Source organism: Euprymna scolopes, chromosome 12, assembly GCF_053919585.1.
Source record: "Euprymna scolopes isolate OS-2025 chromosome 12, ASM5391958v1, whole genome shotgun sequence".
Taxonomy (NCBI): Eukaryota; Metazoa; Mollusca; class Cephalopoda; order Sepiida; family Sepiolidae; genus Euprymna; species Euprymna scolopes.
In genome coordinates, this window is record NC_136493.1 from 90,475,365 (window position 1) to 90,502,321 (window position 26,957).

A 26,957-nucleotide genomic window follows, 5' to 3' on the forward strand; every position below is an offset into this window, starting at 1 on the left:
TGTCATTTTTTATTTGGATATGTTTAAAGCAAAATCTATCTTTACTGATAATAATTATAAAATAATAAATATTTATTGTTTTTTAACTACGAGTAAAACTAAAATCGATAGATGATTCCCACAAGTGTATTTTTTTTTTTCGGTTAGGAAAATATCTGCACATTTAACATGTGTGTTTTTATAGTAGTTGGGGAAAAATAATGATTATATTTGAATATTCAGAGATTTATAAAGAATTGGAATCGGAATCAGTAATTTAGTATGTAATTGGTAATTGTATCGGAATCTAGAAAAATATTGGAATCGCCCCATCACTAATAATATATATTAGTGATGGGATGATTAATTGGAATCAGGAATCGTAAAAATTGGAACTTTTTGGGGTATTGGAATCGGAAAAATTATAGTCTAATTTGCGATTCCAAACCGGTTCTTTAAAATTTTTAAATAAAAAAATGAAACAAGCACAAATTGTTTTGTTTTTTATTATTAGAAGTTGTTCTTTTCCAACATAAGACTGAGAAGGGTCACAGAATGAGTTATAAATCTCACCTACATGATTATTATTATTGATTAGGAGAGTTTAATTTATTTTATTTATTGGTCATTTATAACTTGCCTATTGCCTTTGTAATCGTTTAGCATCTATTTGCTTAAATGTCTATGTGCCTTCATCCTAGGGAGTTCATATGATTATTAACAAGTTTTAAATGCTCTGGCCGAGGAGGGGGGGGTAAATTTCGTTGGCGCCAGCTGTACATTGGAGTGTTTGTCACCAGCTTCTTCTGAAATAATAAAATGAAATTTTGGACACAGAGAAATCTTCAGACTCCAACCTAATTTAATTTATTTTTATTAGTTTTTATTGTAGCAAAGTAAATATTCTAGAGTCCACTTGCCTATTCAATATCACAGGTTTTAAAAAGCTTTTCACACTTATTTGACAAATGGCCATATGGCAGCTATTAGAGATTTCTGACTTTAATATCAAAGATTTAAGATGCTTGGAATATTTTTTTCTGGTGCTGGTTTTGTATGATCACCACATTCTTTTGAAATATTTCATGTTTCCTTATATTTTGTTTGGTTTTGGCACAAGTGAAAATATAGATGAAAATCTCACAAGTTTATCAAAACTTTGGAAAGGCAAACATTGAGAAGTTTGTTAACTTAAAAAAAGACTTTCATTTACATTTAAAATACCCTAAACATATGAGATTCTACTTTTTAGGCGATTATGTGTGAGCACACTGAAACGTTATTTTAGAATTTAGAATGGGGGTCCAGTTGTGCATATAAATATAATGTAAACTGCTTGGAATCGGAAATTAGACTATAATTTTTCCAATACCGATTAACACTAATATATAGAGGATCTATGTGGTATATATATATATATATATATATATATATATATATATATATATATATATGATTTATGTGGTGTATATATTATATATATATATATATATATATATATATGGGATCTTGTGGTAAAACATCAGGCTACTTATCGAGCTGTTATGAGTCTGAACCTTGTTAAAGGTTTAGCAGTGCTGATGATAGGTGAAACCCAGAAACATGTGTCCATATATAACTTGTATGCACATAAAATATTTAATAGATATTTGAATAAAATATTCAAATGTTTAATAAATTAAATATATATGTGTTAGTGTGTGTCTGTATATATATATATATATATATATATATATATATATATATATATATATATATATATATATATATAATATTACTAGATAATATTGACTGTTTTATTGTCTGTCCCAGTGTGCTTTTTGATCATCTGTCAGGAGTAATGTCTCTCCATTTTCCTATCAGACCAGATGTCGATCTGACCTCCCCCCCCCCCCCAAATCTCAGCTTGCCAATCTCACCAGGATTTAATTGGCCATTCTATTCTCGGTTTATCTGCTCTCAACAGCCACTCCATTTGAAACTCACCTTTTTTTTTCACTTCTTTCTCTTTATTAATCACATCCCTCCAAAAAACTGACAGGATATTCCCTCTTTTTTTCTACTTATAACCAAAGTGGGGTCATTTTTATTGCCCGTTTTCATTTTCATTTCTCATAAACGCTCTCTCTCTTCTTCTACTCCCAGTCACTCCCTTTTTTCTACCTCTATCCTCTCCCTCATCCCCACTCTCTGCTTCTCTAACCGTTGTCATACATCTATATGTCTTTTGGATTTTATCGATCAAACTTCTCCAGACAAATCAATGTCGCCTACCATCTTTTTTTATGATTTCTCACCATTGCACTCAATCGCTTCATTTCAGTTAATTTAACAGAATATTCTTCTAATAGAAGTCTTTTTATATATTTCTTTTACACACACACACACACACACACACACACACACACACACACACACACACACACACACACACACACACACACATATATATATATATATATAGAGAGAGAGAGAGAGAGAGAGAGATGGGGATTTATGTAGATACATATATGTATATATAAGTACGTATGTACATATGTTTGTGTGTCTATATATCTATAAAATTACAAGTAACTTTATTTTATCGGTTCAATCAGAAGAAAAAAAGGCAGGAAAACCTCTTTAGATCATGGCATTTCGAAGTTAAATGCTTCTCATCAGGAGAGAAGGGACAACATTATACATTTTTATCAAGATAGATGATACGTATGAATTTATTTTCCAGTTCAATAATAAAAATCATCATATAAAAAGAGGGCTATAAACGCTCTTTATACCATTTCGTTTTCATTTTATATTGAGCTTCATATATCCTGATAGGCCCCTATGTACGTACAAAAATCTATCCATATTCTTTAAACCCATTTGATGTATAGGGTTGGTAGGTTGACCTGTGTTATTCTTACATTATAGGTTACTAGTTTTTAATTTTTCATATCAGATTCTAAATCTTATAGATAACTCTTTCTTTTCCAGTAGCTTTTGTATCAGTAAATCCTTGTTTTATGCAATTTAATTTAATGTATCATTCTTAGGTTTGGTGAAATCTAATTTATTAAACTCACTATGTCTGTTTGTTTGTCCCCATATTTTCAAACTCTATCTCTTCCGAAACTGGGCAGGAGCTGCTAAAAACAGCCTATCCTGCCTTGACAGAGTACAAAATAGACTTCGTGGCTTAGTGGGGGATGCCCTTTTCTCTACCCTGCAACCTCTCTCCCACAGAAGAGACGTTGCGAGCCTATCCTTGTTTTATCGTTATTTCCATGGCAGGTGCTCGTCTGAACTCCAATCTCTGGCCCCCCCTCGCCAATCTTTCACGAAAAACACCCGTCTAGCTGAATCCACTGTGAAAAATTTCCCTCACTCTATATCTGTGCCTAAATCAAAACGCAGATTCCATGAACAAGGCTTCTTTCTTAGAACTGCACGCCTGTGGAACTCTGTTCCGTCTGCCTGCTTCCCTCCGGACTACAACTTGGATGTCTTCAAGTCCAATGTTAACAAGTTCCTGATGAACCGCCCCCTTGATTAAACACTTCATCAAATCTCCACACTAACGTAATGTAATTGCAATAACCCTTATCCCTGAGTGGCTTCCGGGCCTTGATAAGTGGTGATCACTGTGTAAAAAAAAAATAAATAAAAAAAAAAACTAAAAGTCACAGAATCGCGTTAGGGGCCTCAAATGATTGGATTGTATATGGACTATTATTTTATAGGTCTTTAGACAGTTAAAATAGTTTCTAAGGGGTCAAAATTGAAAAAAACCGTTATACATTTTGTACATTCATGTTAGCTTATTTTTAATCAGTTCATATGCGTGTAATGTTGGTACAGTGGTAACGTCACCAGCTTTGAATGCTAAAGTTTGCTTTTAGTTTTGATTCTACCTTTTACAACCGGGCAAAGTCCCCCCCCCCAGTATATTGATATAGTGATAATTAATTTTTAAATTTATGCAAATGAAACATTATTTGGATAGAGTTTGCTTTAGATTACTCAGGTTTGAATATATTTTTACCCGGTGTTGAAGTGAAGTCATTTTAATTTTAAATTTAATTTGCTTCAACATTTGTAATACTTTAAAAAGAAAAAATAAAGAAAACTTTTATGTAATTGGGAGACAACTCTTTTTATATACTTCTTCAGTTTAAAATATGACTTATTCACCTTTAAAATTTTCATTTTTTTTTTTTTTTTTTTCATAATTAAAAAATCTTTCTATTTTACCACTTTTATATGTAGGGCAACATATATTTAAATAAATTGTAGTGAAGTATGTTATTATATTGCCAATAATATGGTACAACAATAACAAATGAAAATTGGCCAGTCAGAATCAACGTTTGATGTGTCAGCTTAATGTTATCTAGGTCCAACTTTTTAAATCTCACAAGAGAATTCTGTGTTATATTTTGTGTGTTGAATAGATATCACATCACTATTATAAATTCGATTTTCTTTTTTCATTATTTTTTTTGTTTTGATTGTTACTCCCATTCTTTTCTCTGACAGTATCTTCTCCAGGAAATGCTGTTTATTATTTATTCGGGCATATACCATATAAATGAACCAGATTTCGATTTTAATGTCGTAAAAATTGCATCCAAATTCCCTACAGAGCGTTATTATATAGAAAAATGTCATTACCATGTGTTAGTGTAGTAAATTCAGATATAATTTTAAAGCCTTCAAATTGCAAGTAATTTCAGGCTTAGATTAAACTTTAGAGACTTAATATGAGCATTATGCTTTCTTTATATGTGCTCCTAAATCAAAATGTTTTATCGAAGGGTCATTGTCATAGATAAACAAAAAAAACAAACTATTATTTCTAATACTGCAATTATGAGAGAACGAGGGGGAGGGGTATGAAAACACCTGGAAGATCAATTCAGAGACAAAACAAGTAGAAGACATCATCCCCTTATCCCCCACTCCCTCCCATACTTTTTTCTCTTTTTCTTTTTAATCTTTTCTTTACTCTTAAGTTTATCTTTTCCTTTTTTCATACTCAATTACACCACACATGATGAGAATCGTGATTAGATTACAAAAAGTCATCGGGATGTAAACACTGGCAAATCTGCCAACATGTGGAGTTGTTTCCTAACATATAATCTTATCTGTTTAGATTTTCAAAGTCGTACACAAATAGTAGTTAAACTGACATATCGATATTTGATTCAAACTAGCCTATTTTTGCAGGTTTTTTTTTTCTTCTAACTTATTGGTGAGAATATAATTTTTTTTGACTTAATATGTTTTTTAAATACTGATTCTGGGTAAGATTACGTTTAGAGTAGATACAATTTTGCTTACTCACCTAACCAGAAGTGTAAACATTGGCCCTTAATAAATTATATTTGTGACAATTAAAAAGAAGAAAATAAAACAAGCTAGTCTGAATCAAATATCTGTAATTCCAATAGATTGATATTCAAGTTTGACTTTGTAAATCCTATACCATCTGAAAAAAATAAATTTAAAAAAAAACAACAGTTTTACATCATTTTTTCCCCCCTTGAAAAATCCAAACATAATGCTACTAAGCATTATGTTCACAATTCCAATTTGTTTACATGATTTTAATTCTAATAAAATATAAAATTTAAAGCTTAAGAAAAAAATGGAAATTCAAGGCATCTTGCTTAATTAGTTTCTAATGGTAATAGATCAAATTTAATGCAAATTTGAAATATGTGTATCTCCCAATTGAAGGGGCCCATATTATGTCCCCCCACACTTATTGTTGATGGCATAATGACGGTGGTACATAAGTTCTCATTAGCTCACTGAAATTAAGCAGCATGGAGCCTGACCAGTATAAAATGGGTGACCATTTTTGAATGCTACATACCGAATGTTATTTTCTCTTGACCAGGATTTATATTTGGCTAAGGCGCACCTGTGAATCTGATATTCCTTATAAACTTCCTCCTTCAGAGGAAAGTATAGCCCTACCAAGACAGATATTACTGGTATGCTTTTGTTGAAATTTTACAAAAATTGAAGGCATTTGAATTTTTACAAAGGACTTCCACTCCTTCTTTGCCCTACTTGCATAAAACTAAATTAAACAAAATATATCTCACATTATCCACCCTTACTCCTAGCAGTTGTATTCCAAAATTCATAATGTTTGGTTTAATTAGGAATGACTCAAGTATGAACTAAGATGTGCACATACCTAATTTTATATAAATAGATGTGAACACACACACGCACACACGTGTGCACCCATTTTTATAATATATTGCTTCACTGGGAACAAACACTCATTTTTAATGAAGGTTCAGTTTTGTTTACTATACAAATGTACAATTGTTTCAGCCCATTATTAATATTTTCATATATATGTCTCTGTATATAAGTTTTTTTTTTTTTAATATTCTTTTATCAATGGGCCATTCGTCAATGCTAAGAATATATATTAAAACAAGTAATGGAAGTCACATTGATCTAAAAATAGTTCTTCTCACCAACACATTCACAATTTGGAAGTTTTTTTTTTTTTTTTTTTTTTACAGCTAATCAATATATGCTACGTGTCACCTCTATCTATCTATCTATCTATCTATCTCTCTCTCTATATATATATCCCTTTTGGTCAAGATCAAAGTGTAGTATCTGTTCTTCAGATGCTGCACTTCCATTTCTTGTTCTCTTTCGGTGGAGGAGAAATCCTTCACGACTGAGACAATTTTTATTTTTGTACCTTTTCTCCACGTTAAAAAACGACCTTGGTGTCTAACTCTGTCCCGTGGGGAGGCATAGTAAATAGGTATATATATATATATATATATATATATATATATATATATATATATATATATATATATATATATATATATATAGTATGTTTGCACTTGCGCGTGTGTATACACTGAAGGTGAACCAAGCTTAAAGTTATTCCAAACCCACCTGATGGTTGATGCGTTATTCTCAACTGTTAATGTAATTGATGAATACCTTTTAGAAACGATGCACTTAACGATATTACCATATTTGTTTTTGCTGTTTTATAGATATTTTTCAAGAGTTAATTAGAAGCTTTGAATTGATTCGAAAACAATAATACAGATTGGCTAAAGTTTCCCAGACACAAGAAATATTTCTCCTGTTATTTCGTATTGACCATGCTCATCTTATTTTTATTTATCCCTCCTCCCTCATCAGGAGATTAAACTCAAGATCAAGTGTTGATTTGCTAAAACGCCTTCTGTGGAACGAACTGGATTTGAACCTGGCATGCTCAGGTTTTCAGTTGATGTTGTTAACTACTTAGTTAACAACATCTTTTTTCTGGTGATTTTTTATTGCAACTCCTCGATGATTATTGCATTAAGTAAATAGTTCCAATTGGAGAAAGAAACAAAAAATTTTTTTAAAAATATTTTCAAAAATATCAGAATAAATGTTTGGTTTACAAAAAAAACAAAACATTGTCAGATATTATGACTTCTGGTAATCATCTTCCGTGAAACTAACGACTACATCATTATATTAGGTTTAACGTTTATTGTACATTCTGTCATGTGTTGGACAGCTTTAAGAAATTGACTTTCAAATTAACATCTCTCTGACCAGGTCTTTATTTATCCTTCTTTCTCTCAAATCCATCCTTATCACTTCCTCAGATGATTTCTTGTGAATTGACCCTGCTACTGCAACTGTTCTACAACATGTAATAACCCAAAAAGCCTCATTCATTCTTTCAGTGTGGGGCCATATTGTCAAATATTCTGTTCTTTCTATACTTGTTTTAAAGGGGTTCTTCATATGGCTTTAATTTTCTCTTTTACATTGCACTGTCTCTATCCTTGGTATTAAGCATTCTGGGAGGTGACGGTAGTCAAGTGGTTAACAACACAGACTGACAACTTGGGTGTTCCAAGTTCGAATTCAGTTCGTTCCGCAAAAAATCATTTTCACTTAGGATATTGGCAACCTTCTTGTGATCCCTCCCATAATTACCCAATGTCTTTATAGAAATAATTCTTACTAGAAAAATATCAGGGAAACCAATGCCAACAATAGAATCTTTGGATTCATAGGATATGATGATGCTGATTGAGCATTCTATTACAACCAATTTAAGTTGTTTCTTGCTCAAATTTAAGCATACTTACTTGCTCTGTACTTACATACATACATACATATATATATATATATATATATACACACATACATATATACACACACAAACACACACATATATATATATATATATATATATATATATACACACACACATATATAATTTTTTCATTAGCAGGAAAGTCCAAAAATATCAGAAAAAAAAAAACCTCCAAATAATGAAACTCACATTATTAAAGCATTTATATATATATGATGTTAATATTTTTTCCCAATTCTGTGCTAAATTCCTGATTCCGATGCAATTTTTGATTTTTATAAATCTCTTAATATATAGAATTCTTATTTTTTCACCCCGATTACTGTAAAAAGATGTGTTAAATGTGCAACTATTTTCTTGAATGTAAAAATACATTTGTGGGGGATGATCTATAGATGTTAATTTTTCTATTAGTTTAAAATCAATAAAAATTTATTATTTTGTCATTACTACCAGCAGTGGAAGATTTTGTTTTAAACCAAATCAAATAAAAAATAACCACAAATAAAGGAATCGTTTTTTGCATCGGAAAATTGGCATAAATTTTTCCGATTTAGATACCCCCAAAAGTTCCAATTTTTTCTGATTCTTGATTCCGATTAATCGTCCCAACACTAATATATAGGTTTAGTAGGAGCGTACATTTTTGTTTATATAACAGTAATAGATAAAAAGAAGTTTGATGAATTTTAACATAATTATTTCGACACAATTATTATGTTAAAATAACTTCAATAAAACTTAACCACATATGTAACCTTATGAATTATCACATTGAAATAACTAAAAACAATAGTTAACTACAGCATAAAATCCGGTGAAATGTTGAGACTAGTGAATGTCAGTTGTAAATTGAAGAATCACATGCACACACAGATATATGTATATTAGCCGACAAATCGATCTTTTTTTCTAACTAGCCGATTTTCGTTTGTTAACCTAATTCAACTTGTTATATGAAATTTTTTATCAAATAATCACCTAAAAATAAAAATCAGCAAGAGAAATAATTAAATTTTCTTTTTTTTTTTTTTTTTTTTTTTTTTACAAAGGAGTCACCACTTATCAAGGCCTGGAAGCCACTCAAGGATAGGGGTTACTGAGTATACAGTAGTCAATAGGACAATATTGTAGTGATCGTTAGTAGTGGAAATTTGGTAAATATGATTACTTAAGGGGACGATTCATCAAGAATTTGTTCGTGGACTTAAAGACGATCATATTGTAGTCAGCTGGAAAGCATGGATATGGAAGAGAGTTCCATAGGCGTGCAGTTCTAAGAAAGAAGCTTTGTATGGAATCTACGTTAAGTATAGGCACAGATAAAGAGTGGGGGAAATTAAAATTGAATAGTTCCCTACTTTACCACTAGACTTTTCTTTTTTGGTGCAAGTTTAAAAATGTATAACAAATGAAAATTTAAAAGAAAAGTCATTTCACAGTATCCTTGCAACACAGGGCTGGTATAAATAATGTGTGTATATATATATATATATATATATATATATATATATATATATATATATATATATATATATATATATATATAGGGTGTCCACAAAGTCTGGCTACTTAATGTAGCCAGACTTTGTGGACACCATGTAGATTATGCAGATTATGCAGCCAGACTTTGTGGGCACCCTTTAGATTATGTAGCCAGACTTTATGGGCACCCTGTAGATTATGCAGTCAAACTTTGTGGACACCCTGTAAATTATGCAGCCAGACTTTGTGGGCACCATGTAGATTATGTGGCCAGACTTTGTGGACACCCTGTATATATATATATATATAGAGAGAGAGAGAGGTTGATTATTTACTTAGAACATTAATCAGTTTGTATATACCAATCATGACGGATAAAAAAATTCTTTTCATAATTAAAAATGGTGTTTTTTTTTTACTATGTTTTTTAAGGTGAGCATCTGAGGAGTAAGTGATTAAAAATGCAGCAAAGACACAATTTTTCCGACTTGTTAGTCGCAAACGAAAGAATATCGTAATGGTTATCTTTTTGAAAAGCAATAAATAGCCAACTGAGAAAACTTGATCTTTAGAACTTTGAGAATATATATATATATATATATATATATATATATATATATATATATATATATATATATATATATATATATATATATATATATTATTCAGCAAGTAAAAACGACTCTTAAATAAATACTAAAAAAAACCTTGACCTCATCAGCCCCTCCGCCCATTTCCCCGAGACAAATCATTGAAATGTAGGCCTGTGTTATCAATCATTGACGTTTCTGTTTCTTTTCTATCTTTTGTCTAAGTGATTAAAAGCAGCTGCTGAATTATAGTGATTGTTATTCATCAAATTTGAAATTCACTTCTTCTTATCCTCAACTCATATCTCACATTGAAAAAGGTTTTTTTTTTCACCCACATTTGTTAAGGGTTTCTCCGTCTTCAGCAAGTCAAACCAGTTTTTGCTCCAGTTTCTGACAGATGCTAATTAACATATGAATGTACATATGTATATATGATACACATTATATACATATATCTATATAAAGGATAAAAAAACAAAAACAGGCTCCTTCAGTCTTTGACAGACTATGGATACCCACATAGGGGTGCCTGTGCACAAAATTTTTTGTGGTAGGAGGTGTGCAATCTCCAACCACACCTTTCGTGAGTCGACATTGTTAAATACCAGTGGCAAATGAAATGTATGTACAGGACGACTGGAAACAAATGCTGAGATAAGCAGAGAGCACATACAGCGCCTAGAATTCCTAAATGGTCACCCATCTTGTACTAACCAGGCTCAACATTGCTTAACTTTGGTGATTTGATGAAAATCGGTGTGTCAATGCGATTATACCATATATATAAAGGATATACACATTACATATATATATATATATATATGCTATGTGTATATCCTTTATATATATGGTATAATCGCATTGAACAGAGGGGATAATTCCTGTTTGTTTCTGCATAAATGCTGCATAAATATACTAATATGTATATCTATATATGATACTGTGATGTGCATTTTGTGTGTGTGTGTGTATGTATGTATATATATATATATATATATATATATATATATATATATATACATACAAATGAAAGTATAAAAATTTGACTATATGATTTCAAAAAATGGATGAGGCCTATCTAAATGCTTGATGTTTCACCTGTTTGATGCAAGCTTTTTCAAGAGTGAAAACAGCTAAAATTGGCCCATCCATTTTTTGTACCAGAGGATGAGTTGGCCGAAATGTGGTGAAGCAACAACTACTATGAAGATGAGGAATACAGTCGGCAAAAGAATGAATCCACAAATTATTATTCAGACTACTGTTCTCATCTTGTTTTATTCACACAATATTTCAGCCGTTGTAATGAGATTTTTTATTTGGATTATTCAGACTACTGTTCTCATCTTGAGTGTAACCTCTGACCTTCTTCAGGTATATCTTGTTGAACTCTGCAATTTTTCTGACAAACTTTAGAATTTGCACAAATTTCGGAAGGACCCTTTCTTTAATCCCTGGGGGTCATATGCTCTCATTCTGTCAGCCCTAACCAGGTAAAACTCTTAAGTAATTTGCAATTGTATCCCTAGTGTCACCCGCATTAAGTATTGAACCTTCAACCTTCAAAAGGATGTTACTTAGAACTCAATTGTACCAAGTGTTTTTTCCATTACACTTCAAGTCCTTGCAGAGATTGAAGGTTCAATCTTCAGTGCAGATGATGCTAAAAATGCAGTTGCGTATTGCTTATTATCAAATAGAATTTTAAGTAAAAATAATAACCACTTATATCGTAATTTAACAACTTGCCATTGATAAGAGCAGAAATCCTGTAAATCAGGGGGAGATAAGTCAGTCTGTCATTTAACCAAGTAGTAATGAATGGTGAATCGGCAAAATACGAAAACTGATTTTTATCTTTAATTAAAATTCTACTTGATACTTGTTCTTAATTTTTGGTGAGGATACTTAATTTGGCATGATACATAATTATGCCATAGAGTTTTTACTTGTAATGCGATTTCCACTTGTGTCCCATGCTGTATAGGCACCAACGTTTTTAGGCAATTTTACTTTATTGAAAATATTGAATGAGTAAAATAATCTGCATTCTGCCATTTTGGTTCTGGACGAAAATCAAGTGCATAACAACAGCAGAAGAATTGGTTAAAACTGCCTTTGAAAACAAAAACTCCAAAATAAAGCAACCATTACATCTTAACCAATCGATCGACATAATGGCCACCATTGAATTTTTGTCTGTCGGAACAATGATGACCATCTGATCATTCTGCAGAAATGATGGATGACCCGTGCTGAACTGTGAAGCAAGGCTTATGCAATACACCTTCTCTCCTGAGATGGTGCTGTTTGATTCCAATGGCAATGTTAGAGATTTTGGGGATTCATTTTTTTGTGATAAGTGTACCGCAAATATTTAAAGACCCCCCCCCCCCCAATAGTGTGCTGCCGTGTAAAAAAAGCTTAGAAATCACTGTCCTACCCTGTCGTGTAGAATATGCAAACAGATGCCATGGCTGTCACTCTTTTAATCAAGCATGGCAGAGGCTAATAGGACTGCATGTTGCTTTTCTAAATAATAAAAAAAAAGACAAAAGAGACGCATGTCCATCATTACTAAGCAGCAGACGACAGTTTCATTTACATATGTATGTAGCATTTGCTTGCCCATGCCAACGTGCATTAGTGAGGTCAGTTGACAACCTGACATTAATTAGATCGCATAGTTCATAACAACGTTTACCTCATTATCATAAAGTTGTCAATCTTGACTATTAATTCATTCAGCTCCAGTTCAAATAAATCACAATTCAAACAAGTGACTTAACATAAATGGTATTCCTCGCTTTTTTGCTTACTTTTTTCAACATTGCAGGGCACTACTTTAATCGTAGTATTGGTAACCTATCATTTTGCTATAATTCTTTATTCAACAGTTATTTAATTGAAGCCAAAACCGCTACCCAACGGGGTAGTCTAGCTCCTGCAAAGAACGATCTGAACAACAGTATTATTATTATTATCATCATCAGCTTTATCATAATAACATCCAGAATTCTAAGGGCTTTTTATGGCAAATTTTGTGATGTTCTCTGATTTTTGTTCTCTAGTTCTCGCATTAAATTAGCAATGTTTCTGATAATGTGAGAAGAATTGCTGTTTTCTGAATTGGAAACTATCCATCTAACACTTATCGTTGGCTGCTTGTTTACATTGAAATAGTTTTTTTTTTTTTTTCTTTCTTTCTTATTAGCTATTCAAGTGACTTTATGCCTTGTCTGGAGCGATTTTTGTAGAAAAAAATTCTAATCTATAGTTTTGAGGTCTATACGTGCTTATAATAATTATTAGAAAGAGGAAGTTAATTTTGAACCCCGTACCCACCATTATGATTAGAGCCATCATCCAGAGAGTTCTTTGTGCTAAATTTATTACAATTCGGTCAAATTACTTTGAAAGATTAAATAAAAAGGTCAATAAATATTATTGTTGGGACGATTAATCGGAATTGGACAAATTGGAACTTTTCGGAGTATCGGAATCAGAAAAATGTGTGCTTATTTCCGATTCCAAAAACGATTCTTTTAGTTGTCTTTGTTATTTGAATTTTTTTTTTTTTTAAACAACATATTCACTGCAGGTAGTAATGATAAAATAATAAATATTTATTGATTTTAAACTACTAGTAGAACTAAAATCTATAAATCAATCCTCACAAGTATAATTCTATAGTTATATATTTAGAGAGTTATAAAGAATCAGTAATTTAGTGCAGTATTAGGAAAAATATTTGAATTGTACCATCACCAATAAATACAGTTAATTATTTATTAAAAGTTGCTTTTGAAATCCTTATATAAATGAAACATCCTAATTACACTGTTAACCACAAAAGCACAATTCGCCATGGTTAATTACATCAGCTGTAATACTGGAGTCAATCTTGCACCTTCCTAATAACTTTAAGTTAGACAGACACTGTATCGCAATTATAGTTAGCTTTCATTGCAGACTTTCTGAAATTTTGGAAGATTATCTATTTTATATTTATTTACTATCCCAATGAGTTAATTTAATTAATCAGAACTTTTAAGGAGATTGGAATCAGGAAAATTTGTGCCTATTTTCCGATACCAAAAACGATTCTTTTAGTTGTCTTTGTTATTTGAATTTTTTTTTTTTAAACAACATCTTCCACTGTTGGTAGTAATAATAAAATAATAAATATTTATTGATTTTAAATAATAATACCCCCCCCCACACACACACACAAGTGTAGTTTTTTTATGTTTGAGCAAATAGTTGCATTTGTTTTTATGATAGTGGGCAAAAAATAACAGCTCTGTAGTCACGTATTTAGAGATTTATAAAGAATCAGAATCGGTAATTGGAATCGGGAAAAATATTTGAATCGTCCCATCACTAATAAATACAGTCAATTATTTATTTAAAGTTGCGTTTTAAATCCTTATGCAAATGAAGCATTCTAATTACACTGTTAACAGTTATTCATTTGTGTATATAGTAACTATTACAAGTTAATAATTAATATGGATAAACTATAATTATGACACTGTGGGAGGCCATTCTATGGATCAAATAGAATTTGTCCACGGTATCAGATACAACTGCATTCACATAATGCGAAAATAAATGAGCATCACCACAAAGATATTAAGAATTCGAAGCACAATTTTTTTTTATCAAAATGACTGGAATCAACCTAAACAGAGTTGATATATATTTTTTCCCTTTGAACAGGAATCACCACTTATCAAGGCCCGGAGGCCACTCGAGGATAAGGGCTAGTGCATATATATTAGTCAATGTGATGATAGCGTAATAAACATAAGTAGTAGGAATTTTGTAAATTGGATTACTTAGGAGGACGGTTCATCAAGAACTTGTTTACGTTGGACTTGAAGACAATCAGATTGTAGTGAGCTGGAAAGCACGCAATCAGAACAGAGTTCCACAGGCATGCAGTTCTAAGAAAGAAGCTTTGTTCATGGAATCTACATTTAGGTTTAGGCACAGATAAAGAGTGTGGGAAATTATTGATAGTGGTTTTGGCTAGATGAGTGTTTTTCGTGAAAGTTTGGTAAGGAGGGGGCCATAGATTGAAGCTCAGATGAACACTTGCCATGAAAATAATGATAAAGCAGAGATAGTTTTGCAACATCTCTTCTGTGGGAAAGAGGTTGCAGGGAAGAGAAAAGGGATCCCCCACAGCTACGAAGTCTATTTTGAACTCTGTCAAGGCAGGATAAGCTGCTTCTAGCAGCTTATCCTGCCCAGATGTGGCAACAGTACTCCATCGTTGGCCATACCTGGCTTTTATATAAGTAGAGAATTTCATCAGGAGTGAGATATCTACTGGAGCAGTGGAAAGATCCCACCATTTTTCCAGTGGTCTTGGCAATGGATTTGATATACGTGTTCCATTTCAGATCAGGAGTAAAGGTCAAGCCCAGAAGCTTGTCAAAACATGAAGCCTCCCCAAGAGGAGAGTCGTTCAATTCAATTAATGCCAGATGGGAATCAGAGCGTTGATGATGCAAAGACAGAAGCTTGGTTTTAGATGCATTAAAAGTAACCAGCCACCTCTTTCTCCATTGTACCACATGCTCAAGATAAAATAAAACCACCAAACCAAAACACAATTTGAATTTAGTATGTTAATTACATCAGCTATGACAATGGAGTCAATCTTGCATCCTTCCTAATATCTTTGAGTTAAACAGACACCATATTTCTATTATAGTTATCTTTCATCGCAGACTTTTTGAAATTTTGGAAGATTATCTATTTTATATTTATTGACTATCCCAATGAGTTTATTTTATTTCAGTAAAGTGATTATATTTCGTAGACATTTTACAATCAAGAAAAATATACACAATTGTTTGTCATAATTCGAGGGTAAGTTTATCTTTTTTCTGATCTTTTTAGCAAAAAAAAAAAAATCATTTATTTGTTAAAATCTAAAAAGAAAAAAAGTTCTAAAATATCCTCAGATTCAAAATAATTTTTTTTTTTTTTTGCTCCAAATCTAACGCAAATCTTTACAAATGAATCATGAATATTTTTCCCATTTATTGAAAATTAATTCCGCTTTTCTTAATGCTTTAATTATTTTTTTTTTTTTGCTAAATCTTTTTATGATGAATTAAATTTTTCTCTGACCTTGAAAAGATGGCTGATAATTATAATTAATTTTCAATATTGACAAATTCAAAAAGGAATTTTTATTTTTAGAACAAAATTTTGAGTTTAATTAAAAAATTAGATGAAATTTTCATTTTAACTTTGTTTCCTAATTTTTGAGATTAGGATTAATTATTCGTAATATTCGGACTAGCGTTCTCATCTTGAGTGTTATTTACATAACGTTTCGGTCGGTCTAACCTATCTTATCGAACTCTGGAATCTTTTTTTTTGAATTATGCTCTAAACAGAAACATTCATTTCGAACCCACCCCTGTCATATTAAAAAACCTACTGTTAATTTTATATGTCTGGCCTTTCAGCTTGTGTGATAATAGAATTTCTCGAATGCACTTGTGATGTTAGGCTGTGTAAGCTGTTAACTTTGATCAAAATCGCTTGTTTCTTTTTTCATCGGGTTATTTCGATTATTGATTATTAATACTCATTGAAGACATTCCGATACAAAGCATATCTAAGAACACTGCTAGGCACATAAATTTGGCCTAACTATTTTCGAATCCATAGGGAACGAACACACACACAGACACAAAGTTCCATTTATATAATGACTAGCGAGGGGCACCTGGCGTTGCCCGGGTGTTTGTAGGGGTGTGTGGTGTTAAATAAAAAAGAAGCCGGGGGGGGGGGGGAGGTAGGATCGAAGCCGAAGCCCTGAGGCGAAGTTTGAAAATAAAATCGGCCAGCCAGAAGTGAAAGATGCTTGAAAGTTGTCGAGCCTTACGACGACGACGATGTAAGCATATTTATAAGCGAAGTAAGAAAAGAAAACAACGTTTTAATTAAGCGGGGGGGGGGGAACACACACAAAAAAATAACGTGAAAAATGGCTTAAATAATACAGGGTTCAATATTTAAATTTAAAAAAAAAAACAAAAAAAAAACATCTCACACCACGATTCGAACCCAAAACGTTTAGACAATGAACCAAGGCCTTAACTACCTGCGCTAAAGTGGCGTATATAAAGTTTGTTCGGTTTATCAACTATTTAAAGTAAATCAGGTCACGACGTCATGACGTCATCTGACGCATGCGTTGTTGACCCTCCCCCCTGTCGAATCTGTCTAGACATCTCTCTCTCTCTCTCTCTCTCTCTCTCTCTCTCTCTCTCTCTCTCCGTCTGCCTTACTCTAAAGACTGGAAAATGGCGTCTGGCTGTTTTTATTTTTTAAAAAAACTTCGATCGTTAATATTTTTTGTAAGCGTATTTTTTTTTTTTACTTCACATGTTTGACTTGGCTTTATTTTTCGTTTAACTATCATATCTAACTATTTTGAATGTGGTAATAACTTTGGTAACGTTGCCATAGCGTAGAAGTTCATAGTTTAGCTTTAATTAATTTTTTTTTTACTGATAACAACATTTTTAAATTGTAAATTCAGACGGCCATTAGAGGTTGCTGACGTCAAAATCACGTGACATGACTCAGCGGGTTTTAAATACAAGTTGACCAAAATAAACAGCCGCGTGTATACTTTATGTAGAAGAGTTGGCGGCTGTATTTTTTGGGGCAGTTATAAATCGATTTAAAAATATGTAATGTTTAACATTAAAATGTCACTTTTTGGCCCCCCCCCTGCAGAAAATCGATCAGTTGATGCACTTCTGATGGTCACTTTGGGCCAATTTTTCGATATTTGTCGTCCGGAAGGTGGAGCTTTCATATGAGACCAAGTTGGTGAATTTTTGTTGTGTCTGTCGAAAGATTTTAGCAGACACAAACATACATACATTTTCGCTTTTATATATATAGATAGATGGAAATAGATAGTTTTTGGAATGCAAAAAAAAAAAAAGGTATTCAGTAAATTACATATTTTTTAGAAGGTCAGTTTAAGTTAGAAATCTATATATCTATAAAAGTGAAATTGTGTGTGTGTGTGTACATTTCCCTGCCAAACTACTCTGTCAATTTTCAGTCTACAGACTCGAAATTTGACATAAAGAGTATTGAACATCTTTTTAATCGTTTTTTGACCAGATATTTGGCTATCAAGGGGTCAAAGTTCAACAATTTGACCTTTGAAAACTCTACCAAACACCTCCGACAATTTTTGGGTCTAAACTCTTGAAATTTTAGATGTAGGTAACTTGGACATGGATCAAACTTTTTAATTTGATTTGAGCCCAGAACTATAAATGTTAAAGGGTCAAAATTGGAGTCAAAGTTAAAAACATTTGACCTCTGCTATTTCTAACAAATTACTTAGCCAATTTTTGTTATTAACATTTGAAATTTCACATAAAGTGTATCCATACATAGAGCAAGCTTTTTAATCGTTTTTTTTTGCCGAAAATTTGGCTGTCAAGGAGTAAAAGTACAAAGGATTTGACCGTTGTGGTTTCTAGCAAACTATTCAACCAATTTTGGGTCTAAACATTTGAAATTTTACAGAAAGGGTATTCAAACATACAGCAAGCTTTTTAATCGGTTTGTGGGCGAAAATTTGGTTGCCAAGAGGTCAAAGTTTAAAGAGTTGACCTTTGCAGACGATACCAAACTTCTCCACCAATTTTGGGTCTAAACACTTGAAATTTTAGATGTAAGCTACCTGAACATGAGCCAAACATATATATATATATATATATATATATATATATATATATATATATATATATATATACACACACACACACTCACACACACACAGTTATAAACAGTACATAGGGCCCGAGCAAAGCCGGGTTGAACTGCTAGTAATAATTAAAATAAACTTTGTACAAAAGAACAAATGCTTTTGATTTTCATTTTTATTTAGACATTATGGGCATGGCATTTCCTCGGATGATAATTAGGGATCTGCTGGAGGATTTAAACGGTCTCTTTAGGTTTGTTCAAGTGCCTATCATCTGTCCAATATCTCATTTATTTTGGGGATATGTTTATCTGAAATAATATTCAAATGGAACAGGATTCACTTATCAGGACGCATTTCAACTGCTGTACAGAAATTATTCTAACAACAGAATGGCTCAAAGCAATAAAAACTTAAATATGCTTTTCTGCATATTTTTTTTTTAATCGTGAGTTAATTTACTAAATTTGAAAAAATATTAATATCTAAAAGTTTCTTTAAAAAAAAAAAATAGTTGTTTCATAGCTTTCATTGTTATTTTTTAAATAACGAAAACTTGGGTTATTTTTTCTTTCAATAGAGGCACTTTCATGGGTTTTTCAACAAATTCAGAGGAAGCATGACCTGCCTATTCAAAAAAAAAAAAAAAAAAAAAGTGATGAAAAAAATATTAACGAAATAATTTGTTAAAATGATTGAACAATTGTTTGAAGTAAATGTATTATTATATATTTAAAAAAAAAAAAAAAAGGAAAAAATATTGACCGTTGCCCCCCCCCCCCCGTTAAGCGTAGGTTAGGTTCTTTTAATTATGAAAACGTGCATTTATCAAAGCCAGTTAAATGTTTTCTTAGAAATAAAGACGAAATCTAAAATCAATCTATTTTAACTTGCTACGTCTCTTTTCTTTCTTTCATTTTTCAATTATAAGCTAAATAGTATTACTACTATTGGTGATATTCTCTATTGTCGATAAAGGATTATTTTAATTGGTTTTATTACCTTTGCCTATGATTAAAACATAAAGAAAGAGAAAATGAGCGAAAGTGATAGAAATTGCTTCAAATAAGTTTGGAGGGGGGGGGGCGGCATAACTTAATAAGAAGTGCATGCGTTGATGAGTAGATTGCAAATCATGATTAATAAAAAATACTTTAAATGTATTTTTGTTTTCTCAAGCATAACTCATTTCTCAAAGCAAGGACTATTTGAACAATGGATTTTGTGTGGTTAAAAATCAGCTTAAGTATTATCATTTATATTATAATTTATATGCTAGCCACTGTATATACCGTGCTGGGGTGTGGGAATTTCCAGGTTGGTATCTGGAGGCGCGTTTAACCCCCTGGGAGAGGTACACGCTCAGTCTTCATTCAGACATGCATCTAAGGGAAGGTACACTCTAATGTAAAACATGAGGTCTGATGTCTGCTCTGTCTTCTGGCGGCCATTGCACCGACTGAGATTAGCAGTTGTATCAAAAAGTGTTGTTGTTTCTGTATAAAGCCTTCACCACTATAAATAAATCATCTGTGGATTTCTGAATAACTTAGTTGTTATGGAGAACCTTATACGTCAAAATCGACGGGAGTATCATCATACATATATACATACATACACACACACACACACACACACACACACACGCACATATATATACTAGAAAAAGTGAACCGTTGAGTCACAGATTAAGCTCTAATTAGACTATTTGAATCAGGGGGAAAAATGAGTTTGCAAAATTTGTTAATATATAGGAAAAATAAAACATAAAATTAGCCTCTTTCTGCTTGCTTCACATCTATCTCTCCTTTTCTCTTTTCAATTATGAGTTAAATAGTATTACTGTTCATGGTGTTATTCTTCTTTATTTATAATGAACTATTACAAACATTTAATTCTTTCTTTTATCTTCGCCTGTTAATAAGTATAGAGAGAAAGATAAGGGATGCAAGAATGGTAGACATATAGAGTGAGAGTGTGACTAACAATCAACATAAAGAGAGAGAGAGAGAGAGAGAGAGAGAGAGTGAAAGTAATAAAAAGTCAGTAAGAGATGGTGGGAGGGGTGATCACTTCATGAGTTATTTGCAAATTACTGTTTAACAATTGAGAGGGAATTTTTTTAAAACATAACTCAATCTAAGAAATAAAGAATAGACTAACATGTATTTTGTGTGATTAAACTATATAGGAAAAAAGCCTTAGAGAAATTTCTGTGGGAAATCTTAAGTGAGAGAACCCAATGCGTTGCAGAGCATACATAAAAGTTAAAAGAAAAACATATCACAAACTTAGCTCGATCTTATAATAAATTTTTTTTCAACCTGAAAGAGCTTTGTCGAATGAGAAGAGCTAGTAAGGTTTGTCCGACTGAGATAACGGAACAAATTTACAAGTTTTTTTTTTTTTGTTTTTTTAAATTTTTTTTTTATGAAACAAAGGAGGAAAAAGGGGAGGAAAGGAGGGATGATTTACAGATGGGAAAAAGAAAGGAAAATAGTAGAATAAAAAGGCAGGGAGGGATGAAAGGATAAAGAAATTGTAAGTGGGGGGAGAGAGAGAGAGAGAGAAGAAGAAAGTTGAAAAAGACAGAAAGGAACGAGAACACTTCTTTCAAATGCAAACTTTTTCATTTGTTTAGATTTATGTTTAAATTAAGTTCTGTTCTTCAGAAAAGAAATCTTTCATTTCGCAGTCATTTCTTGCAGATCAAATTTTAACGCATCTTCAGAAAATAATTGATTAAAGTTTCTTAACTTTTGAGATGATGATTGATATGCATCATTTAGATTGTTTGTACTACTGTTCTCATCTTGGCGTTATTCACACAAGATATATTGGAAGAAGGCCGAAGGTTACATTGGCTGAAATGTTAAAATAGCACCCAGGTAAGAACACGTCCAAACAATACATATAATTGCTTAAAATATCATATTAATTCCTGCAAGTTTTATATTATTACAGAGCCAATTCTTTATTGATATTATATATATATATATATGTATATATATATATATGTATATATATATATATATATATATATATATATATATATATATATATATATAGTGCTGATTCAAAAATAAAAGAAATGACTTGGGTGTCATCAGTTAGAATTGAAACCAAAACATTTAGCGCTCCAGCCACATTCCCTACAGTTTGAGCTGTCAACAGATAGATAAGCAAAATTTTAAATTAAACCACTTCAAGCTATGAATGAATTTGCACATATGTAAAAGTAATAGAAATATGTCGGCAAGTGGAAATGAACATTTTGCATTTCAGCTAATCGACATATTTCTGTACGCGTTATTCGTCCATCCAAACAAAGATTTTACTCGTTATGAAACATCCTTGGTGTATGATTATTATTTCCTGTTAATTTCATTATTTGACCAGTAGTTTAAGAGTTTATCGGTTAAACAGCCACACACACACACTGTTTTATTTATATAGATATAGGTTCATGATTTTTAATGGATTGTTCGGACTACTGTTCTCATCTATGTATCTGTATTCACCACTAACACGTCTGTAAATTAGATGGCAAAATGAGTCTCTTTATTGAAGAATAACATTACTTCAATATAATAATAATAATAATAACAATAATAATAATATAGAAACTTCTTGTTTTGTTATTCAAAAAGAATGTCTTGACAGATATGTCACCATTTATAAAATTTCAAATGAAATCAAAGTAAAATAGTGGTTGTAATTGTGACCCAACGGGTCACTGGTACATTTAGTATCTATATGAAGACAAATATCAAACAAAATTCTAATCAGTTACATTTTCAAGATGAATATTTGAAAAACCAAAAAAATATGAATATTTTGTTTACTAACATTTTTGAATTATTAAAGAACTTTTTATAAATCTTGTTTGTTATTTGTTTCTAAAGATTTGATCTCGACGTGAATTTGGTTGGAATTACTTATAGGTTTGATTTCAAATGTATAAATATTTAAGATATGAGTAACTAGTATTTTTTCTGTAGGTTTTTATTATTACTACTATTATTAGTACTATTATTTTTAATAGATGATGATGATGATGATGATGATGATGATGATGATGATGATGATGATGATGATGATATTCTCATTTCCTTTAATGAATTTCATTTGTTTTTTTGTTTTGCTTTATGACTAATTGGTATGAAATCTTTTAACTTCATGAATTATACTTTCAGTTAATTTCCCATAAGAAATTTAGCAATTTCTTCCAAATTAATCAACATTATTTTAATTTTTTTTTTGAAGGGGGGGGGGGCACCAATTAGTTGCAAAAAAAAAAAAATTGCAATAGTATCATTAGTTTATGATTATTATCTAATTTTCATTCTTTATTTTTTGTAAAAGTTTTAATTTTTATACCCTTTTTTTTTTTTACTTCATCAATCAATTTATTTTTCTGCAATTTATTTTTTTTCGAAATCTCTTTGAAAATGACCTACGATAACATAACTGTGCAATTAGTTAATTGCTAATAATGATAATAATAATAATAATAATAATAATAATAATAATAATAATAATAATAAGATTGTAAAGATGACAAATAGATTTTGGAATGCAATTCTGATAATATGATAAATACCTGCAAGTAATTCGGTTTTTGTTTCGTTGTTTGGACGATGCTGCATTAAGGACATTGATTTTGCAAGAAAATTGTGCACTTCTTAGAAAAGTAAAAGTTTGAATCAGTTCACGCCACTCTGGATGACTTGTTCAAATGGAATGATGCACACAAAGGCTGAACAACAACAGCAGCAGCAGCAGATTTGGGGGTCAGGCGTGGGAACCCCTTGATAGCAGTGACAGCAGAATGAGTCTTAGAACTTCTTGTATTACCTACCCCACCCCTTCATTGTTAGCATGGTCGCCACTGCTGCTATATATGATCGGGTACAATTAAGCTCGATAGGGAAAATTATATGCTGGCAAGGGAGAGACAAAGTCAGATCAGCCCCTTCGCATTCAGGGGGATGAGAAATTGAGTGCAGAGAGTAACAATTAGTGCAATCCAGTGATGATCTTCCCCGGCCCCTTGGGGAAATAATTATTGAGCCTGGGTAAGGAAGACGAAGAAGAAAAGTGAATTCTTAAAAGTAAGCTGTAGATGCCTTTTCTTCTTTGATAATATTTTTGAAATGTTCAAAATCAATGAGTTTCATCTTATAACATTATTGAAATCGTCCAGATTGATTTGGTTTGTTTGTCGGCTTTATGGCGTATCAATCCTTTTAAGCTTACTCAATATCAATATGCTGAGAACCAAAGTTCAGTGACATTGAGTCTGGTCAGTACTAGATAGGTGACCATTTAAGAATACCAGACACTGTATGTAAGAAAAAAAAAAACACACACACACACACAAAAAGTCTTCCCCGATCAGGGATATATATGCAACTGAGGCCTGCTTGCAAACTTTATATTCCTAAAAAACTTCCTCCTTCAGAGGAAGATGATTCAACCTGACCAGGATGAATGCTGGACCAAATAAAGGCATTTAACATCAAAGTATGATGCATATTGTGAACAATCTATTGCATATGATTAATTGAACACAAGTTGCTATTTTTTATCAATAGCTGAAGGGAAATTGCAGGTCCATAACTCTCCAAACAATATTTGTAAACGAGCTCAATAGATCCACAAATGCTGATTCAATAGTTGTAAAAACATAAGAGAATAAAATTAAGACAAATTTACCCTCCTTCCCATCTTCTCAACTGTTATCATCACAGTGGTTGTTGTATTTGCAACTTATAATTGTTGTTGTTGTTGCACTCTCGCCTTCTTTGGGTGCATTTTGTCATAATTGATAATCATTCTGAAATTGTTTACGTGATGCATCTAACATAAGATAATATTCGTTAGGGTTGAAAACGAAAAAAAGCTGTAAAAAAATGGATAAAATACAGCAGTGGACTCGGAATGGGAACAGTGTGATGAATAAAGGATTCGAGGCAAAATGAATAAAGGGTTCAGTTTAAAATTCACCGAAAGTTATTGACTACAACAGAGTGGAGTTAAAGAAAGCTGAAGAGTTCAGTTACTGAAATTGCATAAATATGACAAACAGGACCAGTTCCAAAATCTTATGAGGTCCTTATTCAGAGACTCATTTGTAAACAGACAAATACGTTCAATTTTTTTTTTTTTTTTTTTTTTTTTTTGTAACTATCAAAAACCATAGAATTATTCAATTTCAATGAACAGATCAGCATTTATTTCAGAAATTCTATATTTGATAAGGATGCATGTTTCCAAATTTAAGATCATAACGATTTTCAAAATAGAGGAAATTTGATGGAATTTAAATTTTGGGCAGATTAAACCAGATGTACTGTTTATTCATTTTTTGTTTTTAATATGTTGTTATTGTTAAAAGGAAATAAACTGTTTCCCTAATCAAACGTAGCATTCATTGGAAAAGAAAACCTGTGCAAAATGAATAATTTACAACAGAAGATAGAGTAAGGCCTTCTGGTCTTCTACATAAACTTCAACGTTATGGCATTGTTGGTGGAGTTCTGGACATTATTAGGTCTTTTCTTTCAGATCAAATCATGTGAGTATATCTGGTTGATGTTTCTTCATTTTCTTTTCCTAACAGTACTGGTGATCCTCAGGCTCTATTCTAGGCTCAACTCTGTTTTTTGTTTCTCTATATTAATGATATTCCAAAGAATATTGTTCAGAAGGTTATATCTATGTTGGTGACACCACTCTCTGTTCTGATGTTGCTTTTGTCCATCTCCCTCATATCAGTGGAGATGTGCAGCTAATCTAGAAGTTGATTTGGATTCAGTTAGAGATTGGAGTAGAAAGTGGCTTGTTTTGTTCAAAATCCTATTAAAACTCCACTTGTGTCATTCAAAATCCTATTAAAACTCCACTTGTGTCATTCAAAATCCTATTAAAACTCCACTTGTGTCATTCAAAATCCTATTAAAACTCCACTTGTCATTCAAAATCCTGTTAAAACTCATCTTGCATCGTTCAAAATCCTGTTAAAACTCATTTTGTGTCATTCAAAATCCTATTAAAACTCATTTTGTGTCATTCAAAATCCTATTAAAACTCCACTTGTGTCATTCAAAATCCTATTAAAACTCATCTTGCATCGTTCAAAATCCTGTTAAAACTCATTTTATGTCATTCAAAATCCTATTAAAACTCATCTTGCATCGTTCCAAATCCTGTTAAAACTTATCTTGTGCCGTTCAAAATCCTGTTAAAACCCATCTTGCATCGTTTAAAATCCTGTTAAGAGTCATCTTGCATTGTCAAAATCCTGTTAAAACTCATCTTGTGTCCTTTAAAATCCTGTTAAGACTCAGCTTGCGTCGTTCAATTGTAGGCATGTCCCTTTTCTTCGGAGATTGTTATGGATGGGTCTGCTCTTGATGAAAGAATTGATTCTGAAAACGTCTTGGTCTTTCTTTCTCATCAAATCTTTCTTGGAGTACGTATATTAAATCCATTGCTCTTTCTGCTTCTCATAACATAGGTTCTCTCTATCACTCTTAACACATTTTTACACCTGAGACTATTCTCTATTTATACAAATCCACTATCAGACCACGTATGGAGCTTTGTTGTCATATTTGGGCTGTCCCATTTGAAAGTTCTTGATAAGATGCAAAAACATATCTGCCATTTAATTGGCCTCACTCTATATTCTCTGCTGCCCCTCTCTCACAGATGTGATTTTACTAGTCTCAGTCTTTTTTATAAATGATATTATCGCATGTGTTCTTCATAATTGTCTGATCTATTCCTTGCTTTTGTTCCAGCTTGTTTGACTCATTAGTGTAATGGTCACTATCAATTTGCTGTTTTTATACCCCATTGTAATACAGCTTCCTTTTCCAGTAGCTTCTTTCCAAGAACCGCAGTCTTGCAGAACTCTCTGCCTGCTGATTGTTTTCCACTTACTTTTAACCTTGGTCTTTTCAAGACTTTGGCCAATAGGCAT

The 26,957-nt window shown here is 31.8% G+C and overlaps 2 protein-coding genes across 4 annotated transcripts in view; one reads left to right on the top strand and one right to left on the bottom strand.

The window, feature by feature from the left end:
• LOC145291416 (activating signal cointegrator 1 complex subunit 3-like) overlaps positions 1 to 26,957 on the top strand; it is a 958,449-nt gene that overhangs the window by 730,372 nt on the left and 201,120 nt on the right. The gene's annotated exons all lie outside the window — the stretch shown is intronic.
• The window catches only part of LOC145291418 (uncharacterized), a 136,616-nt gene that overhangs the window by 35,885 nt on the left and 73,774 nt on the right, over positions 1 to 26,957 (bottom strand). The window contains exon 1 of one of the 2 annotated variants that reach the window (XM_080137243.1): positions 23,571 to 23,708. The exons of the other annotated variant lie outside the window; for it this stretch is intronic. The gene's annotated coding sequence lies outside the window, so the exon portion shown is untranslated. Of the gene's footprint in view, positions 1 to 23,570; positions 23,709 to 26,957 lie in introns of those variants that run through there. 2 annotated transcript variants of the gene reach the window in all.